The sequence below is a fragment of the Equus asinus genome, chromosome 27 (genome assembly GCF_041296235.1).
Source record: "Equus asinus isolate D_3611 breed Donkey chromosome 27, EquAss-T2T_v2, whole genome shotgun sequence".
NCBI lineage: Eukaryota > Metazoa > Chordata > Mammalia > Perissodactyla > Equidae > Equus > Equus asinus.
The window spans coordinates 31,455,544-31,465,347 of NC_091816.1; positions in this window are offsets into that span (position 1 = coordinate 31,455,544).

Sequence of the window (9,804 nt, forward strand, 5' to 3'; positions counted from 1 at the left end):
AGACACAAGCCACATTCTTAGATAAAAACTTATCAGTAATAGACTGGATTTTTTCCAAGTGCCTCAGTCTTCTGTCTGATTTCAGAATTGTTTCAGAATTCAGGAAGGGAAGGAAGAGGGTTTTTGCTCCCCTTTACAGATCAACAAAGTAGCTTACTCGCAAGGTCCACACATCATAAGCAGGAGCCGACTTTTCATTATCTACTTTTACAACATTTAAGAACACTAGGAAATGAAATCTATTAAAGACAAGTGCACAATTATAACTTTTGTTTATTACCACTGTTCTCACTCTTCATGAATACATATGCTGTTCTCCTTTCTCCATCTCTCCAGGCCAGACAAGTGTTGGTAGAACATAGTTCTAACATTGCCCGCCCCCTCCTTCTGTCCTCGGGTCTGGGAAGGCAGCTGCATTTCATTCATTGTGTTATCCTCACACAATGCTTTTCAAGAATCCTCACTATCTACCCACAGCACCGTACTTACCTCAGAATCTATGCCTCTCCTCTGCACTACATTTTCACAAGTTTGAATTTGTCTAGAACTGGGTTTGTCAACATTTGGGACATTTGGGGCCAGATAAATCTTGTCCTGATGGGCTGTCTTGTGCATTGTAGGATGTTTAGCAGCATCTCTGGGTTCAACTCACTCAACCCACGTCAGCATACCACCTCCTCCACCACCCGAGTTATGGCAACCAAATGTCTCCAGATGTTGCCGGTGGTCCCCTCTGAGAACCACTGATGTTGAATAATCCCGCAGTGACCTCATTAGAAGAGGTATAATTCCTTTGACATGCAAATGCCTGAAGACATATTTGGGGGGAGTTTTGGGGGCTGTTAAGGGGTATCCAGGTTCATAATTTCACAATAAAAGAGGAACAGCTACATAATTTATCAGTCTCAAGGACAGTGCCCCTCTAAGTGTGGAGCTTCATGCCACCACACAGTTCCCACGCCCATGAAGCCAGCAGCCCTGCAGTGGAATCTGGGTGGATTCAGGCATTCAGAACCTGTCCTGGCTGGGACTCTCCCTATCAGTGTGAGGGGTAGATGTCCTTTTACACTCTCTATTGCCCAGAAGGTAAATTAAACGCACACCCATTTCTACACCACCTAAAGGCAAATATTAATTCTCAAGGACACTATAATTCACACACATAACAGGGAAAGAAATAATTTCGTAACTACCTCATAATTTCTGAGGGATCTGTCTCACAGTGAAGTCACATTGTTATGTTTCAAATTATTATGCAGATCCATACCCGTTATGTGCATAAAGACATATTGCCTTGGGTAAGAATTTACTCCTTGCAAGGAAAGACGCAATTTAATTTTCAGCCAAATGGTCTCAGTCTGGGGAAATGGAAAACAGTAATTTTATACTTTCAGTTACATTCTCCTTAGGAAAAAAAAAATTGAAGGTATTGAAAAGAATCTCACAAGCTTTCTTCTTGAGTTCTGAATGAGGAGGAAAAATTACATCATCAACACCCCCATATATGCTTGTTTAGGTAACACGGAGCTGGACTCTGCTCCAGGGCCCACACTTAAGAGGGCCGCATGCTTGGTTAAATGGTCTGCTGTCATCATCTTGAAATTCTTAATTTTTGAACAATGGGCCCCGCAGTTTTATTTTGCACTGTGCCCCGCAAATTATGTTGCTGTTCCTATTCTGCTGTGACGCTATTAACACACCAGTAAATAACATCCACCTGGAAGAGAGTATTCCTCTTCGGGTAAGTCAGATGGAACTTTCTCATGTAATTCCTTTGTGCCATTCTAGGACTTAAAAGAACTGGAGGGAGACAGCTCTACTCACAAGGCAGGAGGCAGAATTAGCTTTTCTCCTTGTGAATGCAGCTTCTCCCTCTATTCTCTTGAATCCTGCACGAAACAGAATTAAACTTAAGACCTGAAGGGCATAGAGGAACTGAAGTAGATTGTCTACAGAATGTCCCCAATAATTCCTTCTGTCCCTGTGCACACTCTTTTGCAATATGACTTCCTCTCTTTTGCATCAAGAGCCTATTTCCCCTTCTCTTGAATTTGGACTGGTCCTGCTTCTTGCTGTGACTAAAAACATGGTGGAAGAGATGTTGGGTTACTTTTGAGCCTAGACCACTAGAGACCTTGCACCTTCTGCTTTCATCCTCTTGGAGGCCTGAGACCACCATGTGAAGAAGCCAGGGCTAGCCTCTTTAGGGACAAGAAACCACGTGGAGAGAAGCCCAGCCAACAACTAGCACCAACCAATGCCGAGTGGGTGAGTGAGGACCTCATAGACCTCCAGCCCAGGTCGAGCATCCAGAGAGCTGCAGCCACCTGAGTGACGTCACGCAAGAAGAACCACCAGCTGAGCCCAGCCCAGATGCTGCCCCACATCACTGTGAGAAAACAAATTATTTTTTAATAACTCAGGCCACTAAGTTTGGGAAAGGTTTTGTTACACAGCAATAGATAACAGGTAGGAAATAGATACTTCCTACTAGGGAGTTACGAGGATTTCCATCTTATTTCTTCTCCTCACTTCTCAGTTCGCATTTTTCCTTATCTTGTAAGGAACTGGGAGGGACCCCGTGCAGTTCCGTGTGGGATACAGAAGTCGCTATTGGTGATATTGACTGAAGGTGGGAGGGCTGTTTTCCCACCAGCAGGAAATTTTTCCTATTTAACACCTTCATTCTTCCAGTTACATAAGGTCAAAATTCTGAGTTAACCAGGAGGGAAGAAAATGAGAAAAAAATGTAAAGAAATATGGTAACTGACAGATAAAATCTCTGAGATCATTTCCTACCTATAGTCCCCCAAATTGAGTCATGGTAGAGTTTTCAAAAAAAATCCACAGGAATTATTTCTTTTTCTTTCTTTTTTTTTTTTCTTCTTCTCCCCAAAGCCCTCCAGTACATAGCTGTATATTCTAGTTGTAGGTCCTTCTGGTTCTGCTATGTGGGACGCCACCTCAGCATGGCCTGGTGAGCAGTGCTATGTCTGCGCCCCGGATATGAACTGGCGAAATCCTGAAACAACAAAGCGGAGCACAAGAACTTAACCAGTTGGCCACAGCCCAGCCCTGGGAATTATTTCTTAAGTCCACAAATGCAACACGTCAAAGAGGATCAGACTGCTTTACAAAAGAGGATTCTAATCACAACAGAGATAACTAGTGTTCACTACATAGTCCATGGGCTCCCCTGCTTCCCAGGTCTCCCTCCCAGGCATGGGGAGATGACATGATAGACATGAGCAGAAGTGACATGGATCACTCGCAGGCTGGGACGCTGAAGAGCCAGTGTGTATCCTCCATCTCTCTGGCCCTTTGCCACAGCAACCTCAGAGGCCTCACGTTCCAGGTGGAGCACTCTGCACCGTCCTGGATCCGAGTGTGTGGAAACCACTCCCCACCCCACAGACCCACAGTAGACACGCAACGTCAGCAAGAAATAAACCTTTCATGTGTTAAGCCACCGAGATTTGTGAGCTTGTGTGTTGTAGTAATGATTACTTGACTGATATAACTTTCATTTGTTTAACCTTCAGCAATCACAGTGTAGATCCAATGGCCTCCCACACTTGCCTGTCACTTTATAGCTCTTCGATTCATTCCCATACATACTCACAGTGTATGTGGTTAGAAAGCTTTAATTTAAGTCTCTATGTATTTATGGAGGGAGAAAGATATCTGTTCCTATTGGCGTTTACATTTGTTAAGTGACGGTGATAGCTCATTGTAGCTATTATCGATTGTAACTGACTTGACCATGAGCTGTAATTACAATTACAGGGTGAACATTACCCACAGTTTATCTATATGGATGCAGACGTGAGATGGCCAAATAGATTTTTAATACTCTATTAAGGAAAATGCTTCTAATATGCATCTGGCCTGAATATGAGAGAGTGAACCGCCCTCAGGGAAGATAAACAACCTAGACTCTCTGCGTCAAAGTCACTTGAAACTAATTTTAGCATCTGAGATATTAAAATATTTAAGCAAATGATTAAATCTTGCAGTCACTTTTAAGATGCTGACGCTGACATTGGAACAGAATATACTTAAACAGTAATTTAGATAACAGATGTATTCATACTTAAGTTTATAGTTGAGTTTGTTTAAATATAAATAACATTTCCAATTCATATATTTAGTTTATTGTATTCTCATGGTTATGCCTTTTAACTTAGAAAGATTATGAGGAGGCAGTGTAAGTGTTAAAAGATATTTCTCCATCATGAGCACCTTAGAAACTGTATTACACTCTTTCGGTGTAACCATCTCTGAAAACCCACAGTCTAGTGACAATTATGAAATAAAATATAGTTCTGGGGTAAGACTCTAAGAAATTAGGTTTAAATACAGCTGCAGACAAAGGTAGTCCAATGCTGCAGCCAAAATGGATGGTAGAGACCAGAAAATGGGCATTTCTTTGGTAGTGCTTGTGGGTAGACCCATCTGTCACGAGTCTCTTGTGTTTCTGCAAGTCTTGTGAGCAGAGGCAGTGGCAGCCTTTGTTCACAACGATCTTTTCAAAAATGTTTATAGTGAATAGCATTAGAAGATAGATATGGTGTCTTCCCTCTGAGTAGACTGCAGGTTTGTTTACTGACCAGTGTAATAAAGACAATGTCTCCCTCCAGGAAAAGGTTGGGCAGGTTTTCTTGCAGATCATTATAAAAGTTGAGGTTTACTAAGCTCAGGACTCCTCGGCTATGATGGAACCCACTGTGTGCTAAGCTTCTCCCTGTGGGACTGGAGAGGCAAGGGCAACTGGCACAAACCTGAGCCATGATGCCTCCTCTGCTGTGAGTGTATCTCCACCCAGCAGTGTCGTGTCTTCTGCCAGCCTCCACGAAACTTTGGCAAGCTAACTTATTAGTTTGCAAGCAGGGAAGATCTCATACTTGTCACATTTCTTGACAGTACCGTCCCTCCAATCTTCTGCGTAATAGGCCCATAAATTACTCTCAGTGAAAGTTATCCAAATTCTAACCTTCACTCAGCACATAATTGTGACAAATACGTAGACTTACGTGTCTGTTACTACGGTTTATTCTGTACATCTGTGGCCAATGAATATAACCCAAATTACTCGCTTTTTCAACAGACTTAATGAGTATCTAGTGCACACAAGTAGGTAACGGATAGATAGATGGTAAAGATTTTAATACAATAAAAGCCATGTGTGATCTAATATCCCATATGTCTTTATATGGAGAGAAGTACACTTCAGAAGAAAGAAGGGAATGGAAGTAAAATTCAGTATAGCGTGTTTCCAGTCCTGATTCTGGCCATTATAATGTACTTAACTTCTCTAGGGCTCACTCTCTCTCTTTTGGCCAGTGATTCTCAACCTCTTTTATTCTTCTCTATTGATTCCATTAATCTCCATGGGAGATTTATCAATGAAGCACCAATTATTAAGTAAAATCCTTTATGATCTTTAGTAGAATAAACCTTCGATTCATCCATTCCCAGTAAGTACCAGGGACAGTGCAGGTCTTGGTGGCGTTTACTTGCACCTGGTGGACAGAAAGTACATTTCCAGAGCCTAGAATATTGAAAGAGGTCAGGATTGCTTAACAACTTCTGTGGGCTGCCAGATGGAGCACCTTGAAATTGTGATGGGGTCCTCGTCCTAAGCAGTCATCTGACAGTTTGTTGGGGACCTCTCCCAGGAACCTGGGGCCAGGAAGGTTGTCTCTCTGGGATTAGTGCTGCACATCTTCGGTTAATCCGCGTCCTTTCTTTAGGCAGTGAAGCTCTTGTAGCCTTTTTCTTTAGCAGACACATTCAGTAACATCACCACAACCCCTGCAACAACTACAAATCTTTGTATTTTGAAACAGTGGAAATAGGTTAAGGACAAACATCACCAACCAGCCATTACTACCTCAAGCATCCTACGGACTAATGACTCTAGAACAGGACCAACCAGACTAGAACACCTCCAAAGTCCTCTATTCCTCTAATAGTCTATTAACTATTAAACTCCAGGTACCTTCAAATGAATATCATATTGCATATTTTTAGTGATCAAAACTAACTTTCTTGCTAGGAAAAGTCTACTTTCAGCCAGGTGATGAAACTAGCAGCTCTTAAGGAATTTTAAATTATGATTATGGTGGAGTGTAAAATAACTTTTTTATAAACAATCACATAGAAACCTCAAATTTTTGATAAATTAGATTCATGTACTATTGATTTGTAGATCACAAATAGAGACATAAAATATGTATGCCAAAATTCAATGAGTATTTACAATTTATAAAAATCCTGTATTCTAATATCTAAGATGAATATCAAAAGAAAAATATCACTATTTATGATAAGCATCAGGCTTACATATTAAAAGAAATGTGCATATTTTGTTCTGCATTTTCTTAATCCCTCCCTTGTTTTATATACAATTTTCCATCTTTAAAAGTATTGGGATCTTGGAGGGACCCAATAATTAGTATTTCTCTTTCCTGGCCAAATTCTGACCAAATTGAAAAATACAATAAAGGTGTGTCGATGGAAGCCAAAATATGACCTCGATATGGATATAGTGTAAGTTGGAGGATATAGCTCAGGAGGAGGCCCAAGCGAAGTTTCCGTCTGAACCCCAGAATCAGGAAGACCAACCCCTCCTCCCCGTGGGTAGAATTAGACTGGGGCGGGTCCCTCTAGAGCTGCACCACTGCCTCTAGTTGAGTCGAACACAGTGTATGCTTGCCATCTGCATCCAGCAAACTCTGAAGTGGCAGAGAGTTGGTGCTAAGATGTGCTGTAGAGAAATCAGAACCGAGGTCACGGTGTGAATACGCCCCAAGACCAGACACCCACAGTCATGTAACTAAAACGTGAACTGTCCTGATTCCAAAATGCTGACCCTGACCTTAAACAAAACTTTAAGCTTTCTTTGTGTCATTGTGACCTTACAGCTTCCTAGCTAACTGGTTACAAACAAGGAGCTTATGCAGTGAACAAGAGTGCAAATTTCCAACAACCAGTCACAATAGAAAACAACGCATTTATGCATTCACGCTTAAAAGCTGCCAAAAGTCAGCTTCTAACCTCCTTTAGTTGGAAGTCTCCTTGTTCTAGAACAATTTGCTGCTCGCTCAACGAAATACTCATATCAAGTAAAGCTCTCTGAATTTTCTTTTGACAAGTGATAGGTCAATAATGATTCCTGACTTTGATGGCTATTCGACTTATCCAGAAGTTGGATGGATCTTAGAGGACGACTATGGATTCTTGTAAACTGAATCAGGAGGTAATTCCTGTGATGGCTGCTTTTCCATTTGAAGTATCTTTACTGGAATAAATTGCCACTGTCTTTAGCAACTGTTGTGCTGCTATTGATCTGGAAAGCAATTTTCCCCTCTACAACAGTCCGCGAAGAACCACCAAAAGCAGTTTGCTTTTATCCAGCAGGACCAATAATGCACATTCACGATCTTGTCATAGGCCAAATCAATTTCATTTTTTTTGCTCTCCGCCACAAGGGCAGCAGAGAGTTTTGTGTGTCTTAGCATCCCAGAGAACATCGCAAGGGTCCACTCTGTCAATGATATCATGCTCACTGGCTCTGATGAACAGGAAGCAGCAAGTTCCTTAGATGCCTTAGTGGGATATAGGTGAGCAGGTGGTAGAGGGAAACCTCACTCACTCCAGGTAGGAAGCAATGCATCTTTCAGCATCCAGGCAAGACCACAGAAGTCACTCCATGAATTCAAGAAGAATTTCATATAAGGAAATGGTTAAACAGATGCTGAAAAACCAAAAAACTAAAATGGGACCATCAAATTGACAGAGATAGACGATTCCGGAAGAAATTGCTACTTGTAGTGTTAGAGAACAAAGGGAAGAAGCTAGGGTTCTAAGAACCTAGAACTTATGGACTGACTTCCGAAGCGGGAGGGCACACAGCTGGTGGTGATTCTTCAGGAGCTCCGAGGAGAGATCCTAGAGTAAAATCTGGAACTCGGAATCCTGAAGGCCACTGCCCAGTGGTTACTAAAACCTCTGAAGGAGTATGATGAAACCTGGTCCACGAGAGCTAAAAAAAGTTGGAGACTGGAACTAGCTGCCACTGCCAGATGAAGCTTTGTTGTGGTTACACACGAACAACAAGCAAAGGGGAAAAACAAATCCCTTCTCCTTTCCTGTGGCCTCCTGGTCACTCTCTAGTTCCCCCTATTGGCAGAATTTAATACAACTCTTAGCAAAGGAGAAATCCCATCGTTGAGTTCCAGCTCCACAGGGCAGTATATAGAAAGATGTGTTGGAACCAGAGACGTATTTGCTTAACAAATGGCACATTTATTACAGGAAAAATTCTGACTCCTTAGGAAAACGTCTCAGTTAAACCCCAGTCTATAGGCCTAGTCTACCTCTCTAGCTATTACCGCCTAAATCTTGGTTTAGCCCCCATGCAAAAGCCTGAACATTTTCTTCAACTCTAATGGGTTATTATTTCCTAAAACTTTTTTAAAAACGCTCACATCACAGATATCATCTATGCTTTTGCTCACATTAGTCATTCAGTGTGGAATCCTCCCCTCCCGTCTTCATCCCACAGATTTCCACCATCATCTTAAAAACAATAATTTCTCCTTACTGAGCACTGACTCTGTGCAGCCCCTGTTCTAGGTTCTTTGCATATTTAACTTGCTTGTTTAGTCCTCGACACAACCCTATGAGGGATAGTCTATTTATTTCCACCTTTTACAAATAAACATGGTTAAATAACGCCTCTCAAGTCACATAACTAATAAAAAGTAGAGCTGGTCCTCTGAAGCCTGTGTCTTAACCAATTCAAGATCTGAACCAAAGGTCACCTCCTCTGAGAGGACTCCTAGACTCCCTCAGGCCAAATTATTGGCTTCCTCCCTCATATGATTATATTTTTACCATGGCAGAGCTTTTCAGTGTCCATGATCTTTTTACAGATATTTATATCTCTGTACCCTCTATAAATAATCTAGTGCACAGCTGTCCAAGAGAACTTTCTGCAATGATAGTGTTGTACAATATGGCAGCCACTAGCCACACGTGGTGATTGAGCAACTGAATGCAGCCAGTGCTACTCATTTTACTTTATTTAAATCTATTTTATAGTCCCACGTGGCTAGTGTCTACCATCCGGGGTAGCGAAGATCTAGTGCCCAGCATAGCACAGAATAATAGTTCCTCAAAACAAATTCATTAAGTGAATAAATGATTCATGAAAAACCTCACTGGGAAAAGACCAAACACTTGTATAGCTTCATTTTTGTTTTTCTTTTTAATCATTTACAAACACATTGATTTACTTTGTTAATAAACATGTATATGAATAAACTTTCAACAAAATATTATATAGCTCCACTATCAAGATCTATCCTGTATTTTATCTTGCATGAGAATGTGTATCTACATGCCACATTAGTTGATTTTTTTTTTGCTGAAAAGTTTTTAAAGGATTTTGGTAATTTTGTTGAGTAAATCTTTAATTTATAATAGTATACACCTGCTCTGCATTTTTTTTTCTTCTGCATCGTTCACTGATAAACCCCAAGTACTAGATCAGTGCCTGGCTCATGGCAGGAACCCAATAAATGTTTGCTGACTGAATGCATGAACCACGTATACTGGCCATCTATGTGAAGTGTGAAAACCCAACTTATAAAATGCTGTCAAATATTAGGTCATTTTTATGAACGCAACGTAATAATTAAGAAAATAGCTATGTTAAATTTTCTAGACGTTAAACATTTATTCATCTCAATTTTGAAGATTTCTTCACTGGCATTTTGGAGCAAAAACTGTATCGTC